This window comes from Pteronotus mesoamericanus, unplaced genomic scaffold (assembly GCF_021234165.1).
Source record: "Pteronotus mesoamericanus isolate MK-2021 breed Mesoamerican mustached bat unplaced genomic scaffold, CSHL_Meso_final scaffold_651, whole genome shotgun sequence".
Taxonomy (NCBI): Eukaryota; Metazoa; Chordata; class Mammalia; order Chiroptera; family Mormoopidae; genus Pteronotus; species Pteronotus mesoamericanus.
In genome coordinates this window covers 19,456,432-19,469,787 of record NW_026555325.1, presented here as the reverse complement: position 1 = coordinate 19,469,787, position 13,356 = coordinate 19,456,432, and the positions used below count along the sequence as shown (strand labels likewise).

At 40.6% G+C, this 13,356-nt stretch overlaps 1 protein-coding gene across 3 annotated transcripts in view; it reads right to left on the bottom strand.

Moving 5' to 3' along the window:
* The window catches only part of GPD2 (glycerol-3-phosphate dehydrogenase 2), a 134,580-nt gene extending 126,098 nt beyond the window's left edge, over positions 1-8,482 (bottom strand). For 2 of the 3 annotated variants that reach the window (XM_054562753.1, XM_054562755.1), the window contains exon 1: positions 7,652-7,845. The gene's annotated coding sequence lies outside the window, so the exon portion shown is untranslated. Of the gene's footprint in view, positions 1-7,651; positions 7,846-8,341 lie in introns of those variants that run through there. The other variant, XM_054562754.1, reaches the window with a different exon arrangement.
* Positions 8,483-13,356: the final 4,874 nt, after the last annotated feature.

The window sequence follows — 13,356 nt, the reverse complement described above, 5'->3', positions numbered from 1 at the left end:
TCAAAAAATATATTTTTGTGTGTGCCACAGAATTTTGATAATTAGTTTACGTGTGCCATGAGATGAAAAAGGTTAAAAATAGCTGCTCTGAGGGATGGCAGAGTCACAAATAAAAGATTCCAGGATGCCTGAATCATCCAGTGGAAGAAAGCCATTCACCACCAACCAAGACGTGATCTGTTGTGTTTGTGCTTTAATCTATTTTCATGTCTTTCTGTTATGACAGTTTAGTTTGTTCTAAGCACTATCAATTACCTTCTGGTTTAAAAAAAAAAAAATGCACAGGTAGGGTAAAAAGGTCAAAGAAAATACTAAAGATTCGGAAAAACTACGGCAAGAAACGGAAAAAGACGCTGTCTAGGAACAGGTGCAAGAACTGCCTCAGGACTGCGGGTGGAGAACATAAATTTGTATGTACTGCCAATTGGCATGGTCGGGTTCATTTTCCCAATATCTTTCATAAACCCAGGTATACAAGTGCAAAAAGCAGATTGATATCAAGCTGTGGATTGTTTCCATATCTTTTAACACTAAACAGGATTTTAACAATGTCATGGACTCCTGGAAGTCATATCAAAGGGAATGTTGTTTTAGGTGGGCATACTGTGCTATGCATTCAATGTTTGAACAAAAGGGTAAAGTATTAGAAACTGTTGAACCAAAGGGTAAAGTATTAACACTTCGAAAGTCGAAGTGTTAAAAGGCACAATCCAATGAGTTCAGGAATGGAATCCAAAGTAGCAAAATGCAAGGAACACATGACAGATAAATGAGTATGATTCTCTCATGATTCTATTTCTTTACACAGTTTTCAAGGGATTTGACAGATAAAAATGATGTGCACAAAGTGCTTAGTACAGTGCCCAGAATACGGTGATTGCTTAATAAATGATATTTATGACTATTTATTATAAATAATAAAAAGTTAGAGTTGGGTTAGCTCTCTACCCCCTTCCTATTTTAAAATTCTGAGAATCTATATTTTTTAGATATATATAGCAGTATTTAATGGTCAGCTAGGGTGGGGTAAAGTGGCTAATGCTAGCAAATATTAATGAAAGAAAGAAGTAAAAATATACTTGCTATGACTGATCCTATGCACATAAGCCAGGAGGGAGATCAAGGAACACAACATCTTCCAGGGGTAAATGCTACATCTAGAGAGACTGAGAGGAGCAAACTCAGGGAAGAAAGAAGGAAAGCTACGGTTTAGCAGTGAACAGAACCCACTGGCAAAGACTACCTTCCCCTTAGTCAGTACAGAGTAATAAAACACTCCGTGCTCTTTTATGGGCTTTTTAATTCCAAGCAGTCCAACCACCTCATTTTACAGAGGAAGAAAGTGAATATTTCAGAGACTGACACTTAGGTGGCTATGACATCACTTCAGGGATGCAGAAAAGCAAACACTGCTCCCCAAAACTCTTCTCCCTAGCCTGCATAAATCTCCAAGGTTTTATCCCCTTAGAATCCAGAAACTTTTGACAAGGTGGCAAGTTATATTTATCAGTCATCTTGTTATGAATTTATTTTCTAGATTCTTTCTTAGGAGACTGGATTAAGTGGACAGGTGGGGAAGAATGGAGAAATGAGAGAAGCAAGGGAGCCAAAGAGCTCTGCCAAAGGTGGCTGACAAAGGAGAGCTCTCACAGTACTGTAGGACCTCATTTGTACATTCCTCCACTGATTTTCAGGAATTGCTTTTATAACTTTGGTTCAAATGCAGTTTTCCTACCCTAAAAGAAATCCTTTAGATATCAAAACTTCCAAATGTGTAGGGTGAAAGGGGAGGTCTGAAAAAGATAAAGTATCCAGTTTAACTGTTTATCTGGGATGCACCTGCCTACGTGTTACCTAATGTGTAATCACATCCAACGCATTTCTATGACTTATTTCTTGAGTAATTAAGTGATGAGTGAATTATGAGACAATCATTCATTCAACAACTATTTATTCAGTGTCCCCCACATGCAATACACATGGGTTGGGCATGTGAGGTGTACAAGATTATGTAAGATTCAGCCTTTGTTCTGCATGATATTCTGCAGGAAATGATGTACATTTAATTATCATACACAGAAGCAAATGAAAGACTTGTGAGTGGCATAAAAAAGAGTAGTTGAAGGGCTTAGAAAATGTACATACTCACTGCAGCATTATTTACAATAGCCAAAATGTAAATGCAACCGAAGTGTCCATTGATATAAGTGGATAAAGATCTAGTATGTATTTACAATGGAATGTTATTCAGCCATAAAAAGAATAAAATAAAATCTTGCTATTTGCACAATAGAGATGGACCTAATGGGTATTATACTCAGTGAAATAAGGTGGACAGAGAAAGACAAATACTACATGATTTCACTTTAATGTGGAATCTAAAAAAAGCAAGCAAACAAAATAAAAACAGACTCATAAAAACTGAGAACAATCTGATGGTGGTCAGAGGGGAGGGGCGCAGGGGGATGGGTAGAACAGGTGAAGGGGACTACAGTCAATAATACTGTGATAACTTTGCATGGTGACTTTATTACTAGACTTAATTTGGTGAGCACATTTTAAGGTATATATAAATGCCAAATCACTACATTGTACACTTAAAGCTAATATGCCGACTACACTTAAACTTCTTAAAAAATAGAAGTGAAGACCAAAAAAAGAAAAAAAATGTACATAACACTTCTGACTGTGGCTGTGAGGTAAAGCATCATGAAACCAGCAGCCAGGGGTCAGAACATTTAATGATTGGTAGGATTTCAAAATGGTAAAGTAAGAGGAAGAGTATTAGCATAGGATCAGTAGTTTAAGAATAATATAGATTAAGGGAATTCCAAGTGGTCCATATTGGCTGGATCGCAAGGAAGGGAAGAAACTTAAACTTGGGAAAGACTGGAGAAGTCCATAAATTCCAAGACAAATATGTAGAACTTGATCCATTAGGACAGACTGAGCTGCAGTAGGGTGAAACAGAGAGTGATATGATCAAAGCAGTTTTGTCATTACCACAATGAAACAAAACATCCTTTCTTTATTGCATTTAAATAAGGAAAATGACCTTTGAGAACCTGGTACTCTGAGCTGCAGCATTTTTACCACTTTTCAAATACATTTAGAAGATTACTGTATATTAATGAAAAATGATGACATAAAATCTTAACCAAAATTTTCCTAAAATATTTACCTTGAACATATCCTTCTGTTCCTACTGTGTATAACCACTGGCCTGAGAGGTCACTGTCAGATAGTAGGTAGTAATTAGGCTTTCTAAGCTATGTCAACAAGTCATGTTCAGAGGTCATTTCATTTGACCACAGCAGCTTCTAGAAATTTCATTTTCAGAAAACAGTCTCTCTTTAGTTTATTGGGTTTGTTTTCTCCTTTATATTAAACTCTTTCACAGAATATAAGTAGGTGATCAAATATGAGATTCCACGGAGGACATGTCACTATTTTAAAAATACGAGGCTTTCCCTGGTTGGTGTGGCTCAGTTGGTTGGGCACTGGCTCACAAACAGAAAGGCCGATGGCTCAGTTCCTGGTCAGGGAACGTACCAAGGTTGTAGGTTTGGTCCCTGGTGGGGGTGCCTGCAAAAGGCAACCTATTGATGTTTCTCTCTCACATTGATGGTCCTCTCCCTCTCTCTCCCCTTCCCTTCCTTCTCTCTAAAATCAGTGAACATATCCTAAGATGAGAATAAAAATATGTGTGTGTGTGTGCGCGCACACTTAAAAAATCTATATTAAGTAGTAACTGTTCAAAAAATACCCACACATTAATGGGATCTATTAAAAACTAAATCACATCAGTATTAATTTCAATTTGCCTGAATGATTAAAAGACATCCTCAAATAGTTTTAAAGTTTTGTTAATACATACGTCATGACAAATTTGTAGTTAAGTGGGAAATATTTTCTATTAACTAATTTTTCCCACTAATTTTAATGAATTAATAGGACCAAAGCTTGGCCTGATTAAATTCAGAAACCATGTTTTGTCCACTGCATAAATCAAAACTCTGATTTTGAAAGAACCAACATAAAATTTTCAGCTGAAAAATGGGAAACAGGAGCACAAATATGATATAGGAAGAAATAGTTAAACCAAGGAACCAGTGAGAACCTCCAAAAAAACCAAAATCCTGGGAAACAAGAAAGAAAAAGTCATGGTCACATTTATGTCAGGACACAAAATTAGAGTTCTGGACGAACTGACCACAAGAATTATCTAATCATCCTCACATATTTAAACCAGCAGCTCCTCGAGTTTCTTTTTCCTTAAAAGTTCCTGAGATCAATTCCTAGTCAGATAACAGGTCTCTTCTAAAGCTGTTAGAGATTTCCTGGCTTACAGCCACCTTAGTCCTTGTCTTTCTCACTTGAAGTTGAATCTGATCATCTCTACCTTCTACATTTCTTTCCCCCATCATGTCAATAATTCTAAACAAGGAAATACAAAACATACCTTTTATTAGTTTCTTCTTCCTGTATGGCACAATTTCCAAGTTCTCCTATTACCTCAAAGATGAGGAAGCCTGATGGAGTTAGTATCTAAGTATTATGATGAACATCGAAAACCACTTTGATAATACTTTCTTAGTTTAGTTCCATTCAGTCCTTCCGTATCTCCCAAAATAATCCTGAAATTAGCTAGTTGTGGAGGTTCCAAACCTAATGACTAGTAATTTTCCCCTGAAACTTCAAGTGAAACTATATCCCATTGTACACAATTGAATAGAATGACGGGACGTCTGACACATTTTTACGCAAGTAAAATGTTAAAAGTGGCAACTCCAGTCCTGGGCTTTGAAACTTCACAGACATAGTGAGAAGTATTATTTACTACACATACAGATTTTTACCATAGGTTTCTAATATACTTTCCCATAGAAAGTTAATTTTTGAAAGTAAATAATTGTGTTGGCTTTTTACTACACTGGAGTACAAAACAGAAAACATTCTTGAAACAAATATGATCTTCTTTTGCTATAATCTTCAGGAAACTTTAAGCCTCCTTGTTGCTGAACTGATACTCTCTTCACCACAAAACTGTCTCCAGTACTTGAGCCCATTTTAACATCTCCCTGTTGTAACCGCAAGAGTGAAGAGCCAACATTCTAGCACTGGGTATATGATTATGCAAGATCTTTTGTTAGTCTCTAATTGTTTTACATCTATATGTTTTACCTTGTTAAACAAATTCGAAGTTCTCAAAAGTAGGATAACCATACATTTTCTTTAACTAGCACTTGTTCTATATAATGCTGCACAAGCCCACAGAAAACTTCATTTAAGAAGCCCAGTACGTGTTACATACATTTGATTTCTAATATTCTTTCTGAAGTGATGTTTCTGTACTTAGGACAACCTAGTGAATCCGGGGACTGGCGAAAGCAGAAAGAATCACGTTTTAGAAAAGCTAAGCATACACAACACCATGTTAAAAATAATAATAATAGAGAAGAAATTAGGTAATGACCTAGAAATTACGTCCCTTCTCTAACAACCATAGTTGTCACTACCTACCTTCCCCACCCCTAGCTGCCAATCATACACACCAAATTAAAAAGGAGAAAGCCTGGGTAATTCATGCACAACATGCAAGGCTAAATTATCTAGCTAACTCTATTCTTTGCCCAAATCTTCTCTTTATAAATGTAAAAATAAGAAATATAAGAAGGAAGGAAGCTAATATTTTTCCACATCTTGCCAAGGATATAATTGAGGCTGTGAGTTTAAATAGGTTACCTAAGGTCAAAGTCTTTGGTTTTCTTCCTCCCACTACACTCAGCTAGAGTTTGTCCTACAATTTAGTCACTCATTGAGAAAACATTTACTGAGCACTTATTACATGCTAGTCAACCCTCTAGGCATTAGAATTACAAAAGTGTGTGAGGCTGACCAAGTCCCCTCACAGACCTAACATGCAAGTGACAAAAGACAGAAAACAAATTACAAAACTGGATAATTTTGGACTTACAAGAGTTCACCAATATGATTTTTGTACAATGGTAGTCAAATTTTTTAAACTATCCATGAGATTAAATAGTCGCAAAAACTAAACGCAAAGGATGGGTGTAAAACCCACTGACAATTGGTATCATTGTGGCCCTACTGGCAATTAGTAAGCCAAGCCATTGAGTCTTTTAATAAATCAGAGGGAGAGCCCTGGCCAGTGTCACTCAGTGGATTGAGTGCCAGCCTAAGAACCAAAACGTCCCCAGTTCAGTTCCCAGTCATGGCACATGCTTGGGTCGCGGACCAGATTCCCAGCTGGGAAAGTGCAAGAGGCAACCGATCAATGTATCTCTAACACGTCAATGTTTCTCTCCCTCTTTCTTCCTCCCTTCCCCTCTCTCTAAAAATATATAAATAAAATCTTAAAAAATAAAAAAATTATCAATCAGAGGGAGAGTAAAGGAAGCACAGCTCTAATAATACTCAGAATTTCTTTATAAAATAAAGGGACTAAGTTAGGGATCAGAATGAACAGCTCTACCAGTGTTGGTTCTCAAACCCAAAATTCCACCTTTTATCCATTATTCACTAAGGAACTGGAAAATTATTTGAAGACTTGATTTGTAAAATCAAAGGAGTGTTATAAGTTGACATATGCCCCTGTGAGAAACACATCATAAGGTGCCCCAGGCTATACATGGTATCCATTGGGCAAAGGCATCCAGCTCTCAGCAGATGGCCAGCAAAAACGGTAGGACTCAGAGCCTAGAGCACTCAATAGCTACCAGGAAGTGCTTGGCCCCAGCTGGGCAGTTACCATTACCCTCTGCACTCCAAAAAGAACCTTCACATCTCTTAAACTTGCAACATATGCAAAATTCTAACTGCTCGGTTTTACACAATAAAAACGCCTTGTAACTTACTCTTCCTTCCCTCATCTAGTTGTACAAATGTAAATTGACTAAATTAGCTGTTAGCTAGTTCTATAGCTGCCTCTTGTGATATTTATGTGTTGTGTAATTTGGGTTGGCCCGTGCCACGAAGACTGTAAGAATCTGTGTTTCAAAATTACTTTGGAACTCCTATGGAAGGCTGCTGGAGAACGAATGGCCCTCTGCATGAGGTGGAAGGCAGTCTAGAGACCAGCTGCTAAGCACTTCATTCACAGGCTATACCTTCCTGCCAACGCATTCTTTGCAAATCTCTTTTTAGCTCGGTAGAAGCTACTACTTGGGGAGTGGAGGCTGTTTCAAGTTCATGAGTGTACGCCTTCCACTTCCTCCTAAACTGTCAACCTCCAGCACCTACGGACCTCTAAGAAGCCTCAGCGCCCTTCTAGACTTTTTCCCTATCTTGCTTCCTAAGGGAGCGTCGATCTTGACCAGACGAGCGACATCCACAGCCAAAAGTTTGCGGTAAACTTTCAGTAAGATATCAACCCTCCCCCTAAAAGTCCTGCCACTTAACTAAAGAGGCGAATGTATTACTACACCCCACCGCCCCCGCAAATGTAAAAGGCTAAACCCTAGATAAGAATGGATCCACCTTCTGTTGTTCGGGAAAAATTCTAAAGCTTTCTCCAGATTCCCGCCACCACCCACCCCAATACTGGAGTCAAAGAGGACTGGCCAGGATCTGAAAGGGATCTCTACAACCCTGGGGGCGGAGGAACGGGGGTCTCCCAGGAAGCACACACCTGAGACTAATCCTGTGGCGCGAGGGCAGAGAGGGCTGGACCACCTGGTTCCTCCGGCCGGGGCGGAGTCGGTCTCCCTCGGAATCAGAGCCTCGGCCCTAGGACTCGCGGCGAGGTGCGCGTGGATGTCACTGCCGGGCAGGCTGAGCCAGTGTAACCCTACACGCCCGGCGCCACCGCGCCCCCTCCCGCCTGGCAACTTCCTTCTCTTGCTCCTGCTCCTCCTCCCCCCGCCCCCGAGGGTTGGCCTGGGTGGTGCGGCCGCCACTCCAGCTCGTTGGGGCCCAGGAACCTCCGGCCCAGCAGGGAAACGCGGAAGTGGAGGCGGGAGCTGGGACGTGGGGGGAAGGGAGCGTTGCGAACCAGCGTGCGGCGAGCTAGCAAGGTCTCTGCCGCCCAATGAACGTCACTGGACGGGGACGCGAGGCTCGCCGGGTGGGGTCGCGGCGCCGCGGCTGCGTTGGCCCTCGCCGCAAGCGGCGGTTCCTGCCCTGCGCCCTCGCTGTGACCGACTCCAGACCCTCCGCCCCGCCTTGCCAGTCAGCTGCCAGCCAGGAAAGCCTCGGCTGGGTTAGGCCCAGGGAAGATGGTGGTGTCCTATTGCCTCTGTCCACCTCTTTCGAGACGCCCTCGCCACCTGCCTGGGAAAGAAGACACTCGTCCACTTGCTCGCCGGCAGGGTTGTCTTACCTGATTTCTCGTTACCGGCCCACGAATCTGGCTCCCCCCTGCTCTGTAGGCAGGCTTCGTTGGGCCTAGAAACGCGTCTGGGAAGCGGGCGAACCCCTGGGACCCCGCCGTCACAGTTCTGAGCCCTTGCACAGGCTCCCCCCGCGCGCTCTGGAGGCGCGCGTGGCCTCCTGACTCCTTGCCTGTAATGTCAGCCTAGGGAGGACCCGCAGGGAAGACCAAGCCCAAGCGCGAGGTTGGGGGTGGGGGGGAGGGAGATGCTGGGCAAGGGCTCCTCAGGCCCAGCCTCGAACAGGTTGGGGGAGGAACAGGTGGGGGAAGACCGTGAGCCCCGCAGTTGAGCCGCAGGCTTCCCGGTTGCACCCCCACCCCCAAAACCAGCCCTGCCCACTGAGCATGCCCAGCTCACTTACTGGAACTACAAATGTTAGGGCAGATAAGGTGGACTCACAGAGGGTGCAGATGGGGTTCAAATGGACCCCATTTCTGTAAGACCTTTCCTTCGAAGACCTCTGGGCGCTTTACAAATATCATTTGTTGGAAAATACCCAGGGGAGGTTTGGAAAGGCCTTCCAGAGAAAGGCAGCCAAATTTGGTTGAACAAAAATCGCAGTGGTGAGGTTTTCCAATTATTTATTAAGTCACGTATTCATTTATTTAAATACCACGTAATTATCAAAACTGACTCAGAGGAGTGTGTAGACTCATTGGGTACCAAATTCAGTAACTTAGGAAACCAGCCTATCCAGTGGATAGCGTATCTGGTGCAACAGTGGTTGTCAGCCCTGGCTACTAAAGGGGTACAGAACAGGACTCACCAAGATGTGCTACTTTGGCATGTGGCTTATTTGGAGCTGAGACAATAATGATCCTGTGGGGGGCTCTGGAGAAACTTTTACATCTCCCTTAAATAATCTAAAGTGGGGGCCTTGCAGATAATAAGAGCGACTTACAAGAAATCACTTTTTATGACATCTATACGGCATTGCGAACTCCTAATTACTAACCGTCTGCTCTTCTTACGTGCCTGCAAATGACCTTCCTCCCCTCAGGAGCCCCAAGAGCCTGATGTCATTTTAGCTCCGAATGCCATAACCTCATGTTCCCTTTCTGTCTCTGAACCTCTCTTGAATGTGAGATTCCCATTGGTACTTGTGTAATTACATTTGATTATTTTTCTCTTATTAACGTCTCTTGTCCATTTGCTTATTAGACCTGTCTGAAGAACCTAGAAGGGTAGTTTGTTCCTCTTCCTAAATACACATGAGAATGGGGGTGGAGGTGTAATATGACCAATGCAAGTTCTCATCCCCACAACAATTGAATGGGTCTGTGGATGGAACCTGGAAATCCTTATATTTTAAAACTATGGTTCTCAAAGGGGAACTTTGGGGGCCAGCAGCCAGAAGTGTCACCTCAGAACTTAATAAATGCAAATTTGGCTTCACCCCATGAACAGATTCTTAAAATCTGGGGCCTTTCTATCTGTTTTAACAAGCCTTTATGGTGATTCTGCTGCTCACAAAACCTTGAGAAATGCTGTTTAAAATCTTTCCCAGGTGATTCTAAAGAGCAGCCAGTGTTGAGAACCAAGGTAATAGACCAATGCTTTTATTTTTTTTTTCCAAGCCCCAAACATTTGTCTAGAAGACCAACATTTTACACAGAAAGTAATCTAGTTGAACTGAGATGCCAGTCCTGGATTTCTTTCCCCTAATACAGCCAGAAGAGTTCAGCACTTGGAAAATGGAGATCATCTGTTACTCACTTTTGTACTCTGGCACCTAGCCTACTGCCTATATAGCATAATGATGTTCGATAAGTGTTTATTGATTTGAAATGAATGCTTAGGTGAACAATTTGCTCCCAGAACTCTTATGTCTACTGTGTTATTTTCCCCACAAGTCCTGGTCACCTTGCCAATTAAAAAGCCAATAGAGATTCTCATCTATAGTTCTCATCAACAGCCCATGACCATCTGTGATGGTCCAACCTAAGTCAGACTGATGGAATAGGACGTGGAAGGAGACAGAGAATTTAGAAAAGGTGAAAAAAGTCAAAAGCATTGGACAAGATTTCTTGTACTAAAACTGGAGCCCAAAACAACCAAAGGAAAGCATAAGGTCACAAGAAATCCAGGGGAATTCAGGAAAGGCACCAAAGGCAAAAGCTGTATTTGGGAGAGGTTGGAAAGGGGAGATAAGGAAGCTTAACATGATCAGCCTCTGTATCTTCATTTTCTATACAACACCACCTGCCCTCTGCATGTTCCCATCCTCCATACACACACCTAACTTCAGCTACAGCTCTGGAAAAAAAAAAAATTAGAAAGTGTTATAAAATAGTTACTTCCATTTACTCCATGAAAATATAGCTTACATAATTATTCACCAGAAATTAGGCACCCATTTTTGCTTAAGGCAAAAATCGTTTTTAAAAATTTGATAATTTTTAAAGGTAAAAACTAATTTCAAAATACAAAGGTTTATGATACCTCTGTTTTATGACCCACAGAAACTTAGGAAATCAAAAACTATTCCCTATTTCATCAGTATTTTCTAGAGGGAAAAAATATAAAAATAAATTTTTCCTTTTAGTCTCATACATAATACTTTACAATTTAGGATACTCTTGCCCAGGACGGGTGGGTCAATTTGTTGGCTCATCATCCTGTACGCCAAAAGGTTGGGGGTTTGATCGCTGGTCAGGGCACATACAGGAAGCAACCGATCCGTGTATCCCTCTCACATCAATGTTTCTCTCTGTCTCTCAAAGCAATAAACATATACTTGGGTGAAGATTAAAGAAAATTATAAAAAATATTTAGGATACTGTTTATGAGTGGCTAAAGTAGCCTCTGCCTCTCAATCTCTGTCCTGGTGTCTTGCGTATTACGAAAAGAATGCCACTGAGCTTGGTTACCGTTCGGGTTATCTAACAGCAGCATAATTTCCCATATACCTAAGCAATTTCTTTTGATTATTAAGATAATTGTGTGGGAAGAAGAGGAGTAATTATTAATTTTGAAACTACAGCATTATGTATTATACTAGATCCACAAACAACATTTTTAAAAAACCTTTCCTATACACACACATACACACACTCACTTGCTACAGCTTCTTTTCGCTCATGGAATTAAAACAAAACCAAACAAATAAAAAGGATGAGAACTGAAAACATGACAAACTGAGTGAGGGTGTAGGAGGGGAAGCACTTACCATAACCCCAATTTAAAAACATGAAGTAATTACTTCAGCAGAACCAGGGAGTTAAAGTTTTAAGTGTTTCTCCTTGTCATCACAGGAATGACTCAGCATTTGGAATAAAACTATGTTTACTGTCTTTCAGGTTGAGGGTGTCAAATAACTTCGGTGCCACCTAAATCTTTTCTGGTGTACCTAAGAAAACTTCAGGACAGTCATGGGTTTTCAGTCTCACATGGCCATCAAAATCTCAAAGGATTCTTCTTTCTATTCTATCCAAAGCCTACGTTTGCCCACAGTAAATTTATTTTGCTTTTGCAGTGTAGTCAAGTGAATTTAGGTTATCTTCCCTATCCTAGAATAACTAAACTAGTGAGGATGTACTCCTTTACCAAGCCTGGAGAGTATGCTACCTCCTGCTAAGATATTTGAAACCCAACTACCGGGGGTTAACTTTCACCATCATGGGAGAACCTTCTACTGGGGATTCTACCAAGCACCTTTTTGACCATCCATCCACCACATGCCAAGGGCCAGTTGTTTCAGTCCCTGTCCATTTCTAGAGAGTCAATGTAAGAACATCCAAACTTATAAAATTTTTCTATAAAAATGTATTTGAGCCAAATGGGGGATATACCTGGAAGTAGGATCTAAACAGACTAAGAGAATGCTTCTTCGGCAGTTTGCAACTTCTCACGTGCATTTGAAATTAAGGAGGGAGCATAAAAAAGAAGACATGAAGGTAGAAGAAAGCAAGGCAGATTTGGAGTACAGGATATTTAGCAAGATTGTGTGCTCTTTTGAGGGTGGTTTTACTTGGGTGTGAAAAGAGGCATTTCAACTGTGGGTTAAATGAGATGTACAGAAACAATGGATAGGGCTTGCCTAGGCAAAGATAAACCTTTTACTAAAAAGTTATATGCCTGGCGTGTGACTCCCCGCCATACATATTTTTTTAATTTGTTTTATTTTTCAATTACAGTTGACATTAAGAATTTCTAATCGGATCACCCTGTGAGGTTATTTTCCATAGCACCCCTTTTGGGTCCACAAGAGAGAGACAAATTTTCCCCAAGTGTTCATTAGTCACCGAAACTCACTACAAAATTTATGTAATAAAAAGATTGAAACGGGCAATGAATGTTATTAACACCCACATTTTTGTTTTACAAGTGATATAATTAAGGCTGGGAGGAATTAAGTAAGTAACTTATCTAAGGTTATTTAGTTAGCTAAACACAAAGCCAAGACTAAAATGAGAAACTGCTTGGTAGAAAGAACAGTGTGCAGACTTCAAATGCATCTTCTTCTAAGTTCTGTAAACTGGACCTGATTTTCTAACCTCCCTGAACCTCAGTTTCCTCATCAATGAAGATGTTAATAGTGAATATTCACATAGTGTTTACTCTTCCAGTCACTAGTTTTAACAAAGTGCCTATAATCTTAATCCTCAGAGTAACTCTACGGTTTTGTATTATTTTTACAAATGGGTAATTTGAGACTGAAAATTGTTAAGTAACATGCCGAAAATAACACAACTAGTAAATAACCAAACTAGAATGGAATCGGGATAATATATGTGAAATCCTGGCATATAGTTTGTCAATAATACTATCACCAACATCAGTTTCTTATCCTAAACCCCAGACATTTTGACTCTTGGTCCAATATCGAGCCAAGACATCTTTGTTCCCAGCTCCAATTACTGTGCACATTCATTGTATTTTTTTACTCTGGTGCATTTTGGTACTTTCCATAATTTAAGTACTATATGCACCTGCAATCTTATTCATTGTTAACAATGGTTGT